This window comes from Amia ocellicauda, chromosome 14, assembly GCF_036373705.1.
Source record: "Amia ocellicauda isolate fAmiCal2 chromosome 14, fAmiCal2.hap1, whole genome shotgun sequence".
NCBI lineage: Eukaryota > Metazoa > Chordata > Actinopteri > Amiiformes > Amiidae > Amia > Amia ocellicauda.
The window spans coordinates 22,407,935-22,427,581 of record NC_089863.1 but is presented as its reverse complement, the minus strand read 5'-3'; the positions used below and the strand labels follow the sequence as shown (position 1 = coordinate 22,427,581).

General features: G+C 42.9%; 11 non-coding genes across 11 annotated transcripts; 9 read left to right on the top strand and 2 right to left on the bottom strand.

Moving 5' to 3' along the window:
* Nucleotides 1-3,136: 3,136 nt before the first annotated feature.
* trnaa-ugc (transfer RNA alanine (anticodon UGC)) lies at nucleotides 3,137-3,208 on the bottom strand. Its single transcript has one exon. It is a non-coding gene; the product is annotated as a tRNA-Ala (tRNA).
* Nucleotides 3,209-4,395: 1,187 nt separating this feature from the next.
* trnag-ccc (transfer RNA glycine (anticodon CCC)) lies at nucleotides 4,396-4,466 on the top strand. The gene has a single exon. It is a non-coding gene; the product is annotated as a tRNA-Gly (tRNA).
* A 1,100-nt stretch (nucleotides 4,467-5,566) lies between these two features.
* Nucleotides 5,567-5,638, top strand: trnag-ucc (transfer RNA glycine (anticodon UCC)). Its single transcript has one exon. It is a non-coding gene; the product is annotated as a tRNA-Gly (tRNA).
* Nucleotides 5,639-8,286: 2,648 nt separating this feature from the next.
* Nucleotides 8,287-8,358, top strand: trnag-ucc (transfer RNA glycine (anticodon UCC)). Its single transcript has one exon. It is a non-coding gene; the product is annotated as a tRNA-Gly (tRNA).
* A 4,082-nt stretch (nucleotides 8,359-12,440) lies between these two features.
* trnag-ccc (transfer RNA glycine (anticodon CCC)) lies at nucleotides 12,441-12,511 on the top strand. The gene has a single exon. It is a non-coding gene; the product is annotated as a tRNA-Gly (tRNA).
* An 803-nt stretch (nucleotides 12,512-13,314) lies between these two features.
* On the top strand, nucleotides 13,315-13,386 carry trnam-cau (transfer RNA methionine (anticodon CAU)). The gene has a single exon. It is a non-coding gene; the product is annotated as a tRNA-Met (tRNA).
* Nucleotides 13,387-13,612: 226 nt separating this feature from the next.
* On the top strand, nucleotides 13,613-13,684 carry trnag-ucc (transfer RNA glycine (anticodon UCC)). The gene has a single exon. It is a non-coding gene; the product is annotated as a tRNA-Gly (tRNA).
* Nucleotides 13,685-16,994: 3,310 nt separating this feature from the next.
* trnaa-ugc (transfer RNA alanine (anticodon UGC)) lies at nucleotides 16,995-17,066 on the bottom strand. The gene has a single exon. It is a non-coding gene; the product is annotated as a tRNA-Ala (tRNA).
* A 1,187-nt stretch (nucleotides 17,067-18,253) lies between these two features.
* trnag-ccc (transfer RNA glycine (anticodon CCC)) lies at nucleotides 18,254-18,324 on the top strand. The gene has a single exon. It is a non-coding gene; the product is annotated as a tRNA-Gly (tRNA).
* Nucleotides 18,325-19,126: 802 nt separating this feature from the next.
* On the top strand, nucleotides 19,127-19,198 carry trnam-cau (transfer RNA methionine (anticodon CAU)). The gene has a single exon. It is a non-coding gene; the product is annotated as a tRNA-Met (tRNA).
* A 226-nt stretch (nucleotides 19,199-19,424) lies between these two features.
* Nucleotides 19,425-19,496, top strand: trnag-ucc (transfer RNA glycine (anticodon UCC)). Its single transcript has one exon. It is a non-coding gene; the product is annotated as a tRNA-Gly (tRNA).
* The last annotated feature ends 151 nt before the right edge of the window (nucleotides 19,497-19,647 follow it).

The following is a 19,647-nucleotide window of genomic DNA, read 5'->3' as shown; positions in this document are numbered from 1 at the left end:
TAAATGTTCCCAAACTTTCAGCTTCAACCACATCGCTGGGTAGTTTATTCCAGATTGTGACTACTCTCTGTGTAAAGAAGTGTCTCCTGTTTTCCGTTTTGAATGCCTTGAAGCCCAATTTCCATTTGTGTCCCCGGGTAGTCTCCTCTGTTCCAGGGTGAAAAGGTTCAGTTCCCTCAGTCTCTCCGAGTAGGACTTTCCCTTGAAGACCTGGAATAAGTCTGGTTGCTCTCCTCTGAACTGCCTCTAAGGCAGCAATATCCTTTTTGAAGTGTGGTGCCCAGAACTGTACACAGTATTCCAGATGAGGTCTAACTAGCGCATTGTACAGTCTTAACATTACTGCCCTTGTTTTAAATTCTACACTTTTGACAATATACCCTAGCATTCTGTTTGCCTTCTTTATTGCTTCCCCACATTGCTTGGATGGAGAAAGTGAGGAGTCCACATAGACTCCTAGGTCTTTCTCATGCGTTACTTCATGTAGATCTGTACCTCCCATAGTGTAATTATAGTGGACATTTTTGTTACCTGCATGTATTACCTTGCACTTGTCCACATTGAATTTCATTTGCCAGGTGTCAGCCCACAACTGAATATTATCTAAGTTCCTCTGAATAGCCTGTGCTGCCAAGATTGTATCTGCTGAGCCACCTTTTTTCTTGAAGTACTGTTGGATTTATCCCATCTGGCCCAGGTGATTTGTTTGTTTTTAATTCTGCTAGTCCCTTTAGTACCTCCTCCTCATTTATCCTGATCTCTCTTAGGGTTTGACTGGACTGATTGTCAACCTGTGGCATGTCATCTGTTTTTTCTTTTGAAAAAACCTCTGTGAAATACTCATTTAGAATATTTGCCACATCTTGTTCAATTTCCAAGATACCTCCGTTTTTGCCCTTTATCTGTTTCACCTCCTCCTTTATTAACCGCTTGCTGTTGTGATATTGAAAAAAGCTCTTTGCATTGGTTTGAGCTCCAAGAGCTATGTTTCTTTCTAATTCCCTCTCTGCTTTCCTGATCCCTTTCTTAAGATCTCTTTGCAGCTCAACATATTCTATGTATTTTGTTTCGTCACCATCCCTTTTGTATGCACTATACAACATTGTCTTCCTCTTTAAATTTTTTGCATACCTCTATTATACCATTTTGGCCAATGTTTTTTGTTCCTCAATTTGCTAAGTTTTGGTACAAATTGCTCCTGAGCCTCGAGTAGTATATTCTTAAAATATACCCATGCATTTTCAACTAACTCTGTATCCAGTGTGCTCCAGTCTACCTCTTCTAAGTGCCATCTCATACCTTCAAGGTTTGCTTTTCTAAAATTGTAGACCATTGTTTTAGACTTGGACCTTGTTTTTTGAAAGAATGCCTCAAAGACAACCATATTGTGATCACAACTTGCCATTGGTTCTCTAACTACTGTCCCCCTGACTCTATCTTGGTCATTTGAAAAGATCAAGTCAATACATGCGCTCTCTCTGGTTGGTTCCCTGACAAATTGAGTTAGAAAGCAGTCATTTACCATCTCAACCATTTCCATTTCTGCTTCTGTAGTCCCCACTGGGCTTTCCCAGTCTAAGTTTGGGAAATTGAAATCCCCCATTATAACAGCCACATCCTTGCTACATGCAGTCCTGATTACACTGTACAATGCAGCATCTTTCTGAATATCTGAGTTTGGTGGCCTGTAACACACTCCTACCGCTAATCCTCCAGATCTCTTGTTCAAAAGTTTCACCCACAAAGATTCTGTTCCGTTACTGGGATCTAATACAAGTTCTTCTGCCTCAATGTCATTTTTCACATATAATGCTACCCCACCCCCTCTTCGATTTTGCCTGTCTCACCTAAACTGTGTGTATCCTTCCAACTTGTATTCATCCCCATCATTTTCTGTAAGCCATGTTTCTGTCACTCCTACAACATCATAGTCACACACCAGCACTGTGGCTTCCAAGTCTAACATCTTGTTCCTTATACTCCTGGCATTGAGGTACAAACATTTCAGGACTTTCCTACTGGCAGTTTCCCTTGGTTTCCTTTCCTTAGTGGAACATCTCCCATTGTCATAGCTCCCTGCCCCCCTGGTTCCTAGTTTAAATGCTTCTCAATTTCACTGCACATACGCTCTTCCAATGCATTAGCCCCCCGTCTGTTTAGATGTAGACCGTCCGGTTTGTACAGGTCCCATCTATCCCAGAAGAAAGACCAATGCTCCATAAACCTAAACCCCTTTTCCCTACACCAAGCTTTCAACCACGTGTTAAACTTTCTAATCTCTGCCTGTCTCCCTGACCATGACCAGTGGATTCCCCCCGGCTTTGGCCAGTAGCCCGTCTACTAGTTTAGGGAGATCTGCAACCTGAGCACCAGGCAGGCAAGATACCAATGCGGGTCTCCATGTCACTAGAACACACTGTGTGATCTACACCTCTAAGAATTGAGTCTCCTACTATAACTACCTCCTTCTTTAGGCCCCTTAGTGCCAATTGGGCCTCGTTTAAATGCCACGTCCTACCTGAGCATTGTTTCTAACCATGTCCATCCCTTTATGACCACCATGTACCCATCCTCTGATGGCTACTTCCAGCAGGATAATGCACCATGTCACAAAGGTCGAATCATTTCAAATTGGTTTCTTGAACATGACAATGAGTTCACTGTACTAAACTGGACCCCACAGTCACCAGATCTCAACCCAATAGAGCATCTTTGGGATGTGGTGGAACGGGAGCTTCGTGCCCTGGATGTGCATCACACAAATCTCCATCAACTGCAAGATGCTATCCTATCAATATGGGCCAACATTTCTAAAGAATGCTTTCAGCACCTTGTTGAATCAATGCTATGTAGAATTAAGGCAGTTCTGAAGGCGAAAGGGGGTCAAACACAGTATTAGTATGGTGTTCCTAATAATCCTTTAGGTGAGTGTATACAGAACCAGCTTGCAATCTGGCCCATTGTTTCACTTCTCACAATGAATACATACACACACGATGTTTCTCGGACGAATGCTGGGAGAGAGTGCCGAAAAGGCCCATGCTAGTGTGACCGATGAATCACGGGCTCCCGATTTGTTCGGTACTTGCTATGTGCATCCAATGACATAGTGCACGGGCTCCATTAAAAGACAGTCTGGAGATGCCGAGGACTGAACTCGGGACCTCATACATGCAAAGCATGCGCTCTACCACTGAGCTACATCCCCAATGCCAGCCTGTCTTCTCTCAAACTTTGTATCTCTGTCAACAACAAACATACATGCAAAACGAGATAGAAAAGAGCAGTGATGGTGTCGTTACTCACAAAAAGAAATGTATTACATTGTATTCTTTACTCATATAAACAGTAACAAGATACTTTACTTATTACTTTCTGGGCAAAGTAATTAGTTAATTTACTATTAGATTACTTTGCATTTCACCCCAAACTTTGCGGGACCTCATTAAACAATTACAAAGTTACACCCACACATGCGGTCGAATAAAGACAGAAACATACTGTTATCTCTTGCTGTTCTAATAAAGCGCCACAGGAAAACCAGGCCAGTGTCGGAAGTCCACGCCCTGATGTGGGAGGAGCGGAGCGATTGTGGGTTTGGTTTGTGTCTCGTTTTAAAGACAGTGACAGAAAGCAACACTACGAGCGATAGAGCCTGGTGTGGAAAGGACTTTTGTGGCTGTCTTATTCTGTATGCTTTAGATGATTGGAGACAGCTAAAAATATACAAGTTTCTGTTAAGAGATATTACGAATAGCTAAAAGGGTATAGACAACATTATATTCAGAAGTTACTGTAAGAAAACTTTCCATGTGCAACACTAAAATAAATATTTGCTATGTATTATTATTATTGTTATTATTGTAATCTTTATCAAGATATGTGCTAGTAGATTTGTATTTTAAATTGCTGAACATGACTCCCTTAACGTATTACTCTTACTACAGATTTGTAACTGCAAACGACAATTTCTGTAATATTTTTAAATTACACCGTAGACGTGCTTAACCAGGGCGAGTTACAGCTGAAATAAAACACACACGTATCACGATGAATCGTACAGTAACAGCAGCTACAATAGAGTTGCACGTTGCACTCGTGGCGTTTATGGACTTATGGACGCATTTATGAAACCAGTCCTTAATGTTTCAGAGGAAAACCCAGATCTGCTTTATTTATGTATACATTCATTGAACTTGTAAATGGGCACACGTTAACGAAATCGTGTTCGCCTTCATACTGATTGTCTCTGCACCTGTGATGTAGTGATTGGCTAGGTACGTATTAAGCAGATCGACAACAGACTAATAAGGATAATCATTAAGACATCATCTTGCCCCATGGGACGCTTTCTATGAATTTGCTTCAAGGACACAAGCCAGAGCTTCCCCAGCAGCGCCAGTGGTGTAGTGGTATCATACAAGATTCCCAATCTTGTGACTCGGGTTCGATTCCCGGCTGGCGCATCGGACACAGCCTGCTCTCTTTCTTGATTTGATTGTACTTGTCATTTCATTCTTTTCTTCATTCCAGAATGCAGCGGCAAGACTCTTCTTTAGCAATTGACTGGATCATTTCTTTCTTTTGAGGTTATTCAATTTCAAAAACACAGACAATATTTTCTGGGAGTTATATTTCAGAAATAAAACGAGGCACATTGGTGACAAATGCCAGCCCTCTTTTCGAATCGATTGACGCAATAATCTGCGCAATAGGTAGTCACATTCTGCTGCAGCAGAAAAGGGGTAGTTATCCATCTCGTGTTATTTCACAGGAGTTCGTATGTGCCCGTTTCAAGTTGAGGAGCTTACGTGACAGTTCCTGTAACTATTCACTTCTTTACCTGGTGTCTATTGTGTAACGCGCCGCATCTTTTTATTTATTAATTTATTTATTTATTTCCATTTTCCGATACTGTCTGGCTGAGCCCCCGTGTCCTAGTGGATCAGACACTGGGTTCCTAAGCCAGGGAGTGTGGCTTTGAGTCCCAGCTGCTCAGAAGCACGGTCATTTTTAAGCTCGGATCTGAGCTCAGACTGAGCCCCGATCCGCTTAGTACAACACAATTGACATGATGCTTCCCACAGCACATACAGGGTGAAATGTGAAGGCACTGAAACCTGGAAAGCTGCTCCAGCGCATGGAGAAGCTCGGTGTGCAGTCTTGAACAGGAAATTGGAAATAACGCAGGTCTTTGCAAACTTGTATTGCTTGCAATATGCAATATAGGAGTGGCTGTGAAGTTAACAGGTGGCTGAGTGGCCAAGGAGCAGAGTGGTGCAGCGGAAGCGTGCTGGGCCCATAACCCAGAGGTCGATGGATCGACACCATCCTCTGCTATGTTTCAACTTTAGTTTTGTTTCATTTCGGAAAGGTCTGAATAAAGTGCAATCTGGAAAGATGCTAATGGACATTTTCCTTCCGCACTCAGGAACAGGAAACTGCAGATAACGCAGGGCTTCCCAAATGTTCACCGATTGCAATTTGGAAAACAAATTGCCTGCCACTTTGCAATCCTGGAATCATGTTCGACCACAGTGAGATATTGTTGGGAAACAGTTTCTAAGCGTTGGTGGTATAGTGGTTAGCATAGCTGCCTTCCAAGCAGTTGACCCGGGTTTGATTCCCGGCCAATGCAATATACACTCCCCTCTCTGTCTGTTCTCAGCTGCCTAATGTGCTCTTTCATGCTGCTTCAGACACTTTTAAGAACATAAGAGAGTTAACAAACGAGAGGGGACAATTCGACCCATCGTGCTCGTTTGGTTTTCATTAATATCGAAGTGATCCAAGGATCCTTTCCAGACCATTTTTAAATGTTCCCAAACTTTCAGCTTCAACCACATCGCTGGGTAGTTTATTCCAGATTGTGACTACTCTCTGTGTAAAGAAGTGTCTCCTGTTTTCCGTTTTGAATGCCTTGAAGCCCAATTTCCATTTGTGTCCCCGGGTAGTCTCCTCTGTTCCAGGGTGAAAAGGTTCAGTTCCCTCAGTCTCTCCGAGTAGGACTTTCCCTTGAAGAAATGGAATAAGTCTGGTTGCTCTCCTCTGAACTGCCTCTAAGGCAGCAATATCCTTTTTGAAGTGTGGTGCCCAGAACTGTACACAGTATTCCAGATGAGGTCTAACTAGCGCATTGTACAGTCTTAACATTACTGCCCTTGTTTTAAATTCTACACTTTTGACAATATACCCTAGCATTCTGTTTGCCTTCTTTATTGCTTCCCCACATTGCTTGGATGGAGAAAGTGAGGAGTCCACATAGACTCCTAGGTCTTTCTCATGCGTTACTTCATGTAGATCTGTACCTCCCATAGTGTAATTATAGTGGACATTTTTGTTACCTGCATGTATTACCTTGCACTTGTCCACATTGAATTTCATTTGCCAGGTGTCAGCCCACAACTGAATATTATCTAAGTTCCTCTGAATAGCCTGTGCTGCCAAGATTGTATCTGCTGAGCCACCTTTTTTCTTGAAGTACTGTTGGAAATATCCCATCTGGCCCAGGTGATTTGTTTGTTTTTAATTCTGCTAGTCCCTTTAGTACCTCCTCCTCATTTATCCTGATCTCTCTTAGGGTTTGACTGGACTGATTGTCAACCTGTGGCATGTCATCTGTTTTTTCTTTTGAAAAAACCTCTGTGAAATACTCATTTAGAATATTTGCCACATCTTGTTCAATTTCCAAGATACCTCCGTTTTTGCCCTTTATCTGTTTCACCTCCTCCTTTATTAACCGCTTGCTGTTGTGATATTGAAAAAAGCTCTTTGCATTGGTTTGAGCTCCAAGAGCTATGTTTCTTTCTAATTCCCTCTCTGCTTTCCTGATCCCTTTCTTAAGATCTCTTTGCAGCTCAACATATTCTATGTATTTTGTTTCGTCACCATCCCTTTTGTATGCACTATACAACATTGTCTTCCTCTTTAAATTTTTTGCATACCTCTATTATACCATTTTGGCCAATGTTTTTTGTTCCTCAATTTGCTAAGTTTTGGTACAAATTGCTCCTGAGCCTCGAGTAGTATATTCTTAAAATATACCCATGCATTTTCAACTAACTCTGTATCCAGTGTGCTCCAGTCTACCTCTTCTAAGTGCCATCTCATACCTTCAAGGTTTGCTTTTATAAAATTGTAGACCATTGTTTTAGACTTGGACCTTGTTTTTTGAAAGAATGCCTCAAAGACAACCATATTGTGATCACAACTTGCCATTGGTTCTCTAACTACTGTCCCCCTGACTCTATCTTGGTCATTTGAAAAGATCAAGTCAATACATGCGCTCTCTCTGGTTGGTTCCCTGACAAATTGAGTTAGAAAGCAGTCATTTACCATCTCAACCATTTCCATTTCTGCTTCTGTAGTCCCCACTGGGCTTTCCCAGTCTAAGTTTGGGAAATTGAAATCCCCCATTATAACAGCCACATCCTTGCTACATGCAGTCCTGATTACACTTTACAATGCAGCATCTTTCTGAATATCTGAGTTTGGTGGCCTGTAACACACTCCTACCGCTAATCCTCCAGATCTCTTGTTCAAAAGTTTCACCCACAAAGATTCTGTTCCGTTACTGGGATCTAATACAAGTTCTTCTGCCTCAATGTCATTTTTCACATATAATGCTACCCCACCCCCTCTTCGATTTTGCCTGTCTCACCTAAACTGTGTGTATCCTTCCAACTTGTATTCATCCCCATCATTTTCTGTAAGCCATGTTTCTGTCACTCCTACAACATCATAGTCACACACCAGCACTGTGGCTTCCAAGTCTAACATCTTGTTCCTTATACTCCTGGCATTGAGGTACAAACATTTCAGGACTTTCCTACTGGCAGTTTCCCTTGGTTTCCTTTCCTTAGTGGAACATCTCCCATTGTCATAGCTCCCTGCCCCCCTGGTTCCTAGTTTAAATGCTTCTCAATTTCACTGCACATACGCTCTTCCAATGCATTAGCCCCCCGTCTGTTTAGATGTAGACCGTCCGGTTTGTACAGGCGTGTTGCAAGCGTGCTGGGCCCATAACCCAGAGGTCGATGGATCGAAACCATCCTCTGCTATGTTTCAACTTTGGTTTTGTTTCATTTCGGAAAGGTCTGAATAAAGTGCAATCTGGAAAGATGCTAATGGACATTTTCCTTCCGCACTCAGGAACAGGAAACTGCAGATAACGCAGGGCTTCCCAAATGTTCACCGATTGCAATTTGGAAAACGAATTGCCTGCCACTTTGCAATCCTGGAATCATGTTCGACCACAGTGAGATATTGTTGGGAAGCAGTTTCTAAGCGTTGGTGGTATAGTGGTTAGCATAGCTGCCTTCCAAGCAGTTGACCCGGGTTCGATTCCCGGCCAATGCAATATACACTCCCCTCTCTGTCTGTTCTCAGCTGCCTAGTGTGCTCTTTCATGCTGCTTCAGACACTTTTAAGAACATAAGAGAGTTAACAAACGAGAGGGGACCATTCGACCCATCGTGCTCGTTTGGTGTTCATTAATATCGAAGTGATCCAAGGATCCTTTCCAGACCATTTTTAAATGTTCCCAAACTTTCAGATTCTACCACATCGCTGGGTAGTTTATTCCAGATTGTGACTACTCTCTGTGTAAAGAAGTGTCTCCTGTTTTCCGTTTTCAGGACTTTCCTACTGGCAGTTTCCCTTGGTTTCCTTTCCTTAGTGGAACATCTCCCATTGTCAAAGCTCCCTGCCCCCCTGGTTCCTAGTTTAATGATTCTCAATTTCACTGCACATACGCTCTTCCAATGCATTAGCCCCCCTTCTGTTTAGATGTAGACCGTCCGGTTTGTACAGGTCCCATCTATCCCAGATGAAAGACCAATGCTCCATAAACCTAAACCCCTCTTCCCTACACCAAGCTTTCAACCACGTGTTAAACTTTCTAATCTCTGCCTGTCTCCCTGACCATGACCAGTGGATTCCCCCCGGCTTTGGCCAGTAGCCCGTCTACTAGTTTAGGGAGATCTGCAACCTGAGCACCAGGCAGGCAAGATACCAATGCGGGTCTCCATGTCACTAGAACACACTGTGTGATCTACACCTCTAAGAATTGAGTCTCCTACTATAACTACCTCCTTCGTCTGGGGGGGGATTGGGCACCATGGTGCTCTGGTGCTCAACTGCCCCCCATCACCCTCTGAGCTGTCACTGTCCAACTCAGTGTCCAGCAGTTGGAACCTGTTGGGCAATTCAAGCTCTTGGGGTGTCTCTACGGGGTGTGCACGCCCTTTTCTGCGGTTACGACCTACTGTAACCCAGCAGATCTCTACGCTGTCCTGCCCTAAGGTCTCAACTCTCCTAGGTTTTACCCCTAATTCACACCTAATTGGCCCCACCTGGCTCCTCCTGCAACAGAATTCCTGCTAGTCCTAGACAGATCAAGATTCTACAGATCAACAGATTCTACAACCTGTTTACTTTCACCACCTCAGCAGCTGAACTGAATTGGCTTCAATTTAGGCAAACTACAGACAATGCTAACGTCAATTTAAGGCAAACTTAAAACAAAATGAGCAATGCTAAGACTATTCTGAAACTAGTCAAACAACAAGATGGCTACCTCTCACCTGTACTCTCCGGTCTCTCTCTGTGGCAACTTGAAAATACTTCTGTTTACCTTTTTGCAAGATCAACGACAAGGTGGTAAGCACTTTACACTGTCAGCTGTGCAATTACTCATGCAACCTTAGTGTTACTGGTTACTGCTGGTGTACAAAACACTGACCCCGACGTCATTTGAACACGCACCCTTGTGATCTAGAGTCAGACGTGCTACCCTTGCCACAAGAGCTCACTGCTTTCAAGGCGGGTGGTGAAACGCTCCTCTTTAAATTATTATTGGTAGTAGTAGTAGTAGTAGTAGTAGTAGTAGTAGTAGTAGTAGTAGTAGTAGTAGTAGTAGTAGTAGTAGTAGTAGTAGTAGTAGTAGTAGTAGTAGTAGTAGTAGTAGTAGTGGTGCATATCCGATACAGCGTGCTCTACATATTGCTTTGAATGCATGTGTAATTTACTCATGAATTTAGGTCCGTTCCTTGCTGATGGATTGATTATGGAGAGAGGGAGGGTCTACATATAAGTCGGTGTCCTGTGGGGGACAATGCTTTGCTTAAGGAGTCTGCATTTGGTAGACTTTTGAGGTGCACAATTCAGTGGGAGAAAACGCATCGGTCGGTGCTTGGTTAACACTTCTTTTTTAGTAGCTTAGTAGAGCCAATGAGCTCGGTGTTAGTGCGTGTGCCTCCAATGTATCACACCTGGCACCTGTCCCCGCTAATTCCCTAGTCCTGACGACGGTCTGTGTTTAACTTCAAGCCAACATGTAAAGACAACGCGCGTTTTAGATGGCATGTGTGTCAACGTGATGATGACGATGTTCAAGTACACCGTGCCGTTTAAAGCGCCCAAATCTTACAGCCTGCGCACTTACACTCACCTAAAGGATTATTAGGAACACCTGTTCAATTTCTCATTAATGCAATTATCTAACCAACCAATCACATGGCAGTTGCTTCAATGCATTTAGGGGTGTGGTCCTGGTCAAGACAATCTCCTGAACTCCAAACTGAATGTCTGAATGGGAAAGAAAGGTGATTTAAGCAATTTTGAGCGTGGCATGGTTGTTGGTGCCAGACGGGCCGGTCTGAGTATTTCACAATCTGCTCAGTTACTGGGATTTTCACGCACAACCATTTCTAGGGTTTACAAAGAATGGTGTGAAAAGGGAAAAACATCCAGTATGCGGCAGTCCTGTGGGCGAAAATGCCTTCTTGATGCTAGAGGTCAGAGGAGAATGGGCCGACTGATTCAAGCTGATAGAAGAGCAACTTTGACTGAAATAACCACTCGTTACAACCGAGGTATGCAGCAAAGCATTTGTGAAGCCACAACACGTACAACCTTGAGACGGATGGGCTACAACAGCAGAAGACCCCACCGGGTACCACTCATCTCCACTACAAATAGGAAAAAGAGGCAACAATTTGCACAAGCTCACCAAAATTGGACAGTTGAAGACTGGAAAAATGTTGCCTGGTCTGATGAGTCTCGATTTCTGTTGAGACATTCAGATGGTAGAGTCAGAATTTAGCGTAAACAGAATGAGAACATGGATCCATCATGCCTTGTTACCACTGTGCAGGCTGGTGGTGGTGGCGTAATGGCGTGGGGGATGTTTTCTTGGCACACTTTAGGCCCCTTAGTGCCAATTGGGCCTCGTTTAAATGCCACGTCCTACCTGAGCATTGTTTCTGACCATGTCCATCCCTTTATGACCACCATGTACCCATCCTCTGATGGCTAAACTTCCAGTATCTTGTTACTGTTTATATGAGTAAAGAATACAATGTATTACATTGTATTCTTTACTCATATAAACAGTAACAAGATACTTTACTTATTACTCTCTGGGCAAAGTAATTAGTTACTTTACTATTAGATTACTTTGCATTTCACCCCAAACGTTGCGGGACCTCATTAAACAATTACAAAGTTACACCCACACATGCGGTCGAATAAAGACAGAAACATAGTGTTATCTCTTGCTGTTCTAATAAAGCGCCACAGGAAAACCAGGCCAGTGTCGGAAGTCCACGCCCTGATGTGGGAGGAGCGGAGCGATTGTGGGTTTGGTTTGTGTCTCGTTTTAAAGACAGTGACAGAAAGCAACACTACGAGCGATAGAGCCTGGTGTGGAAAGGACTTTTGTGGCTGTCTTATTCTGTATGCTTTAGATGATTGGAGACAGCTAAAAATATACAAGTTTCTGTTAAGAGATATTACGAATAGCTAAAAGGGTATAGACAACATTATATTCAGAAGTTACTGTAAGAAAACTTTCCATGTGCAACACTAAAATAAATATTTGCTATGTATTATTATTATTGTTATTATTGTAATCTTTATCAAGATATGTGTTAGTAGATTTGTATTTTAAATTGCTGAACTTGACTCCCTTAACGTATTACTCTTACTACAGATTTGTAACTGCAAATGACAATTTCTGTAATATTTTTAAATTACACCGTAGACGTGCTTAACCAGGGCGAGTTACAGCTGAAATAAAACACACACGTATCACGATGAATCGTACAGTAACAGCAGCTACAATAGAGTTGCACGTTGCACTCGTGGCGTTTATGGACTTATGGACGCATTTATGAAACCAGTCCTTAATGTTTCAGAGGAAAACCCAGATCTGCTTTATTTATGTATACATTCATTGAACTTGTAAATGGGCACACGTTAACGAAATCGTGTTCGCCTTCATACTGATTGTCTCTGCACCTGTGATGATGTGATTGGCTAGGTACGTATTAAGCAGATCGACAACAGACTAATAAGGATAATCATTAAGACATCATCTTGCCCCATGGGACGCTTTCTATGAATTTGCTTCAAGGACGCAAGCCAGAGCTTCCCCAGCAGCGCCAGTGGTGTAGTGGTATCATACAAGATTCCCATTCTTGTGACTCGGGTTCGATTCCCGGCTGGCGCATCCGACACAGCCCGCTCTCTTTCTTCATTTGATTGTACTTTATCATTTCATTCTTTTCTTCATTCCAGAATGCAGCGGCAAGACTCTTCTTTAGCAATTGACTGGATCATTTCTTTCTTTTGAGGTTATTCAATTTCAAAAACACAGACAATATTTTCTGGGAGTTATATTTCAGAAATAAAACGAGGCACATTGGTGACAAATGCCAGCCCTCTTTTCGAATCAATTGACACAATAATCTGCGCAATAGGTAGTCACATTCTGCTGCAGCAGAGAAGGGGGAGTTATCCATCTCGTGTTATTTCACAGGAGTTCGTAAGTGCCCGTTTCAAGTTGAGGAGCTTACGTGACAGTTCCTGTAACTATTCACTTCTTTACCTGGTGTCTATTGTGTAACGCGCCGCATCTTTTTATTTATTAATTAATTTATTTATTTCCATTTTCCGATACTGTCTGGCTGAGCCCCCGTGTCCTAGTGGATCAGACACTGGGTTCCTAAGCCAGGGAGTGTGGCTTTGAGTCCCAGCTGCTCAGAAGCACGGTCATTTTTAAGCTCGGATCTGAGCTCAGACTGAGCCCCGATCCGCTTAGTACAACACAATTGACATGATGCTTCCCACAGCACATACAGGGTGAAATGTAAAGGCACTGAAACTAGTAACGCTGCTCCAGCGCATGGAGAAGCTCGGTGTGCAGTCTTGAACAGGAAATTGGAAATAACGCAGGTCTTTGCAAACTTGTATTGCTTGCAATATGCAATATAGGAGTGGCTGTGAAGTTAACAGGTGGCTGAGTGGCCAAGGAGCAGAGTGGCGCAGCGGAAGCGTGCTGGGCCCATAACCCAGAGGTCGATGGATCGAAACCATCCTCTGCTATGTTTCAACTTTGGTTTTGTTTCATTTCGGAAAGGTCTGAATAAAGTGCAATCTGGAAAGATGCTAATGGACATTTTCCTTCCGCACTCAGGAACAGGAAACTGCAGATAACGCAGGGCTTCCCAAATGTTCACCGATTGCAATTTGGAAAACAAATTGCCTGCCACTTTGCAATCCTGGAATCATGTTCGACCACAGTGAGATATTGTTGGGAAGCAGTTTCTAAGCGTTGGTGGTATAGTGGTTAGCATAGCTGCCTTCCAAGCAGTTGACCCGGGTTTGATTCCCGGCCAATGCAATATACACTCCCCTCTCTGTCTGTTCTCAGCTGCCTAGTGTGCTCTTTCATGCTGCTTCAGACACTTTTAAGAACATAAGAGAGTTAACAAAAGAGAGGGGACCATTCGACCCATCGTGCTCGTTTGGTGTTCATTAATATCGAAGTGATCCAAGGATCCTTTCCAGACCATTTTTAAATGTTCCCAAACTTTCAGATTCTACCACATCGCTGGGTAGTTTATTCCAGATTGTGACTACTCTCTGTGTAAAGAAGTGTCTCCTGTTTTCCGTTTTGAATGCCTTGAAGCCCAATTTCCATTTGTGTCCCCGGGTAGTCTCCTCTGTTCCAGGGTGAAAAGGTTCAGTTCCCTCAGTCTCTCCGAGTAGGACTTTCCCTTGAAGACCTGGAATAAGTCTGGTTGCTCTCCTCTGAACTGCCTCTAAGGCAGCAATATCCTTTTTGAAGTGTGGTGCCCAGAACTGTACACAGTATTCCAGATGAGGTCTAACTAGCGCATTGTACAGTCTTAACATTACTGCCCTTGTTTTAAATTCTACACTTTTGACAATATACCCTAGCATTCTGTTTGCCTTCTTTATTGCTTCCCCACATTGCTTGGATGGAGAAAGTGAGGAGTCCACATAGACTCCTAGGTCTTTCTCATGCGTTACTTCATGTAGATCTGTACCTCCCATAGTGTAATTATAGTGGACATTTTTGTTACCTGCATGTATTACCTTGCACTTGTCCACATTGAATTTCATTAGCCAGGTGTCAGCCCACAACTGAATATTATCTAAGTTCCTCTGAATAGCCTGTGCTGCCAAGATTGTATCTGCTGAGCCACCTTTTTTCTTGAAGTACTGTTGGAATTATCCCATCTGGCCCAGGTGATTTGTTTGTTTTTAATTCTGCTAGTCCCTTTAGTACCTCCTCCTCATTTATCCTGATCTCTCTTAGGGTTTGACTGGACTGATTGTCAACCTGTGGCATGTCATCTGTTTTTTCTTTTGTAAAAACCTCTGTGAAATACTCATTTAGAATATTTGCCACATCTTGTTCAATTTCCAAGATACCTCCGTTTTTGCCCTTTATCTGTTTCACCTCCTCCTTTATTAACCGCTTGCTGTTGTGATATTGAAAAAAGCTCTTTGCATTGGTTTGAGCTCCAAGAGCTATGTCTCTTTCTAATTCCCTCTCTGCTTTCCTGATCCCTTTCTTAAGATCTCTTTGCAGCTCAACATATTCTATGTATTTTGTTTCGTCACCATCCCTTTTGTATGCACTATACAACATTGTCTTCCTCTTTATATTTTTTGCATACCTCTAATATACCATTTTGGCCAATGTTTTTTGTTCCTCAATTTGCTAAGTTTTGGTACAAATTGCTCCTGAGCCTCGAGTAGTATATTCTTAAAATATACCCATGCATTTTCAACTAACTCTGTATCCAGTGTGCTCCAGTCTACCTCTTCTAAGTGCCGTCTCATACCTTCAAGGTTTGCTTTTCTAAAATTGTAGACCATTGTTTTAGACTTGGACCTTGTTTTTTGAAAGAATGCCTCAAAGACAACCATATTGTGATCACAATTTGCCATTGGTTCTCTAACTACTGTCCCCCTGACTCTATCTTGGTCATTTGAAAAGATCAAGTCAATACATGCGCTCTCTCTGGTTGGTTCCCTGACAAATTGAGATAGAAAGCAGTCATTTACCATCTCAACCATTTCCATTTCTGCTTCTGTAGTCCCCACTGGGCTTTCCCAGTCTTAGTTTGGGAAATTGAAATCCCCCATTATAACAGCCACATCCTTGCTACATGCAGTCCTGATTACACTTTACAATGCAGCATCTTTCTGAATATCTGAGTTTGGTGGCCTGTAACACACTCCTACCGCTAATCCTCCAGATCTCTTGTTCAAAAGTTTCACCCACAAAGATTCTGTTCCGTTACTGGGATCTAATACAAGTTCTTCTGCCTCAATGTCATTTTTCACATATAATGCTACCCCACCCCCTCATCGATTTTGCCTGTCTCTCCTAAACTGTGTGTATCCTTCCAACTTGTATTCATCCCCATCATTTTCTGTAAGCCATGTTTCTGTCACTCCTACAACATCATAGTCACACACCAGCACTGTTGCTTCCAAGTCTAACATCTTGTTCCTTATACTCCTGGCATTGAGGTACAAACATTTCAGGACTTTCCTACTGGCAGTTTCCCTTGGTTTCCTTTCCTTAGTGGAACATCTCCCATTGTCAAAGCTCCCTGCCCCCCTGGTTCCTAGTTTAATGATTCTCAATTTCACTGCACATACGCTCTTCCAATGCATTAGCCCCCCTTCTGTTTAGATGTAGACCGTCCGGTTTGTACAGGTCCCATCTATCCCAGAAGAAAGACCAATGCTCCATAAACCTAAACCCCTCTTCCCTACACCAAGCTTTCAACCACGTGTTAAACTTTCTAATCTCTGCCTGTCTCCCTGACCATGACCAGTGGATTCCCCCCGGCTTTGGCCAGTAGCCCGTCTACTAGTTTAGGGAGATCTGCAACCTGAGCACCAGGCAGGCAAGATACCAATGCGGGCCTCCATGTCACTAGAACACACTGTGTGATCTACACCTCTAAGAATTGAGTCTCCTACTATAACTACCTCCTTCTTTAGGCCCCTTAGTGCCAATTGGGCCTCGTTTAAATGCCACGTCCTACCTGAGCATTGTTTCTGACCATGTCCATCCCTTTATGACCACCATGTACCCATCCTCTGATGGCTACTTCCAGCAGGATAATGCACCATGTCACAAAGGTCGAATCATTTCAAATTGGTTTCTTGAACATGACAATGAGTTCACTGTACTAAACTGGACCCCACAGTCACCAGATCTCAACCCAATAGAGCATCTTTGGGATGTGGTGGAACGGGAGCTTCGTGCCCTGGATGTGCATCACACAAATCTCCATCAACTGCAAGATGCTATCCTATCAATATGGGCCAACATTTCTAAAGAATGCTTTCAGCACCTTGTTGAATCAATGCCATGTAGAATTAAGGCAGTTCTGAAGGTGAAAGGGGGTCAAACACAGTATTAGTATGGTGTTCCTAATAATCCTTTAGGTGAGTGTATACAGAACCAGCTTGCAATCTGGCCCATTGTTTCACTTCTCACAATGAATACATACACACACGATGTTTCTCGGACGAATGCTGGGAGAGAGTGCCGAAAAGGCCCATGCTAGTGTGACTGATGAATCACGGGCTCCCGATTTGTTCGGTACTTGCTATGTGCATCCAATGACATAGTGCACGGGCTCCATTAAAAGATAGTCTGGAGATGCCGAGGACTGAACTCGGGACCTCATACATGCAAAGCATGCGCTCTACCACTGAGCTACATCCCCGATGCCAGCCTGTCTTCTCTCAAACTTTGTATCTCTGTCAACAACAAACATACATGCAAAACGAGATAGAAAAGAGCAGTGATGGTGTCGTTACTCACAAAAAGAAATGTATTACGTTGTATTCTTTACTCATATAAACAGTAACAAGATACTTTACTTATTACTCTCTGGGCAAAGTAATTCGTTACTTTACTATTAGATTACTTTGCATTTCACCCCAAACTTTGCGGGACCTCATTAAACAATTACAAAGTTACACCCACACATGCGGTCGAATAAAGACAGAAACATACTGTTATCTCTTGCTGTTCTAATAAAGCGCCACAGGAAAACCAGTCCAGTGTCGGAAGTCCACGCCCTGATGTGGGAGGAGCGGAGCGATTGTGGGTTTGGTTTGTGTCTCGTTTTAAAGACAGTGACAGAAAGCAACACTACGAGCGATAGAGCCTGGTGTGGAAAGGACTTTTGTGGCTGTCTTATTCTGTATGCTTTAGATGATTGGAGACAGCTAAAAATATACAAGTTTCTGTTAAGAGATATTACGAATAGCTAAAAGGGTATAGACAACATTATATTCAGAAGTTACTGTAAGAAAACTTTCCATGTGCAACACTAAAATAAATATTTGCTATGTATTATTATTATTGTTATTATTGTAATCTTTATCAAGATATGTGCTAGTAGATTTGTATTTTAAATTGCTGAACATGACTCCCTTAACGTATTACTCTTACTACAGATTTGTAACTGCAAACGACAATTTCTGTAATATTTTTAAATTACACCGTAGACGTGCTTAACCAGGGCGAGTTACAGCTGAAATAAAACACACACGTATCACGATGAATCGTACAGTAACAGCAGCTACAATAGAGTTGCACGTTGCACTCGTGGCGTTTATGGACTTATGGACGCATTTATGAAACCAGTCCTTAATGTTTCAGAGGAAAACCCAGATCTGCTTTATTTATGTATACATTCATTGAACTTGTAAATGGGCACACGTTAACGAAATCGTGTTCGCCTTCATACTGATTGTCTCTGCACCTGTGATGTAGTGATTGGCTAGGTACGTATTAAGCAGATCGACAACAGACTAATAAGGATAATCATTAAGACATCATCTTGCCCCATGGGACGCTTTCTATGAATTTGCTTCAAGGACACAAGCCAGAGCTTCCCCAGCAGCGCCAGTGGTGTAGTGGTATCATACAAGATTCCCATTCTTGTGACTCGGGTTCGATTCCCGGCTGGCGCATCGGACACAGCCTGCTCTCTTTCTTGATTTGATTGTACTTGTCATTTCATTCTTTTCTTCATTCCAGAATGCAGCGGCAAGACTCTTCTTTAGCAATTGACTTGATCATTTCTTTCTTTTGAGGTTATTCAATTTCAAAAACACAGACAATATTTTCTGGGAGTTATATTTCAGAAATAAAACGAGGCACATTGGTGACAAATGCCAGCCCTCTTTTCGAATCGATTGACGCAATAATCTGCGCAATAGGTAGTCACATTCTGCTGCAGCAGAGAAGGGGTAGTTATCCATCTCGTGTTATTTCACAGGAGTTCGTATGTGCCCGTTTCAAGTTGAGGAGCTTACGTGACAGTTCCTGTAACTATTCACTTCTTTACCTGGTGTCTATTGTGTAACGCGCCGCATCTTTTTATTTATTAATTTATTTATTTATTTCCATTTTCCGATACTGTCTGGCTGAGCCCCCGTGTCCTAGTGGATCAGACACTGGGTTCCTAAGCCAGGGAGTGTGGCTTTGAGTCCCAGCTGCTCAGAAGCACGGTCATTTTTAAGCTCGGATCTGAGCTCAGACTGAGCCCCGATCCGCTTAGTACAACACAATTGACATGATGCTTCCCACAGCACATACAGGGTGAAATGTGAAGGCACTGAAACCTGGAAAGCTGCTCCAGCGCATGGAGAAGCTCGGTGTGCAGTCTTGAACAGGAAATTGGAAATAACGCAGGTCTTTGCAAACTTGTATTGCTTGCAATATGCAATATAGGAGTGGCTGTGAAGTTAACAGGTGGCTGAGTGGCCAAGGAGCAGAGTGGCGCAGCGGAAGCGTGCTGGGCCCATAACCCAGAGGTCGATGGATCGAAACCATCCTCTGCTATGTTTCAACTTTGGTTTTGTTTCATTTCGGAAAGGTCTGAATAAAGTGCAATCTGGAAAGATGCTAATGGACATTTTCCTTCCGCACTCAGGAACAGGAAACTGCAGATAACGCAGGGCTTCCCAAATGTTCACCGATTGCAATTTGGAAAACAAATTGCCTGCCACTTTGCAATCCTGGAATCATGTTCGACCACAGTGAGATATTGTTGGGAAACAGTTTCTAAGCGTTGGTGGTATAGTGGTTAGCATAGCTGCCTTCCAAGCAGTTGACCCGGGTTTGATTCCCGGCCAATGCAATATACACTCCCCTCTCTGTCTGTTCTCAGCTGCCTAATGTGCTCTTTCATGCTGCTTCAGACACTTTTAAGAACATAAGAGAGTTAACAAACGAGAGGGGACAATTCGACCCATCGTGCTCGTTTGGTTTTCATTAATATCGAAGTGATC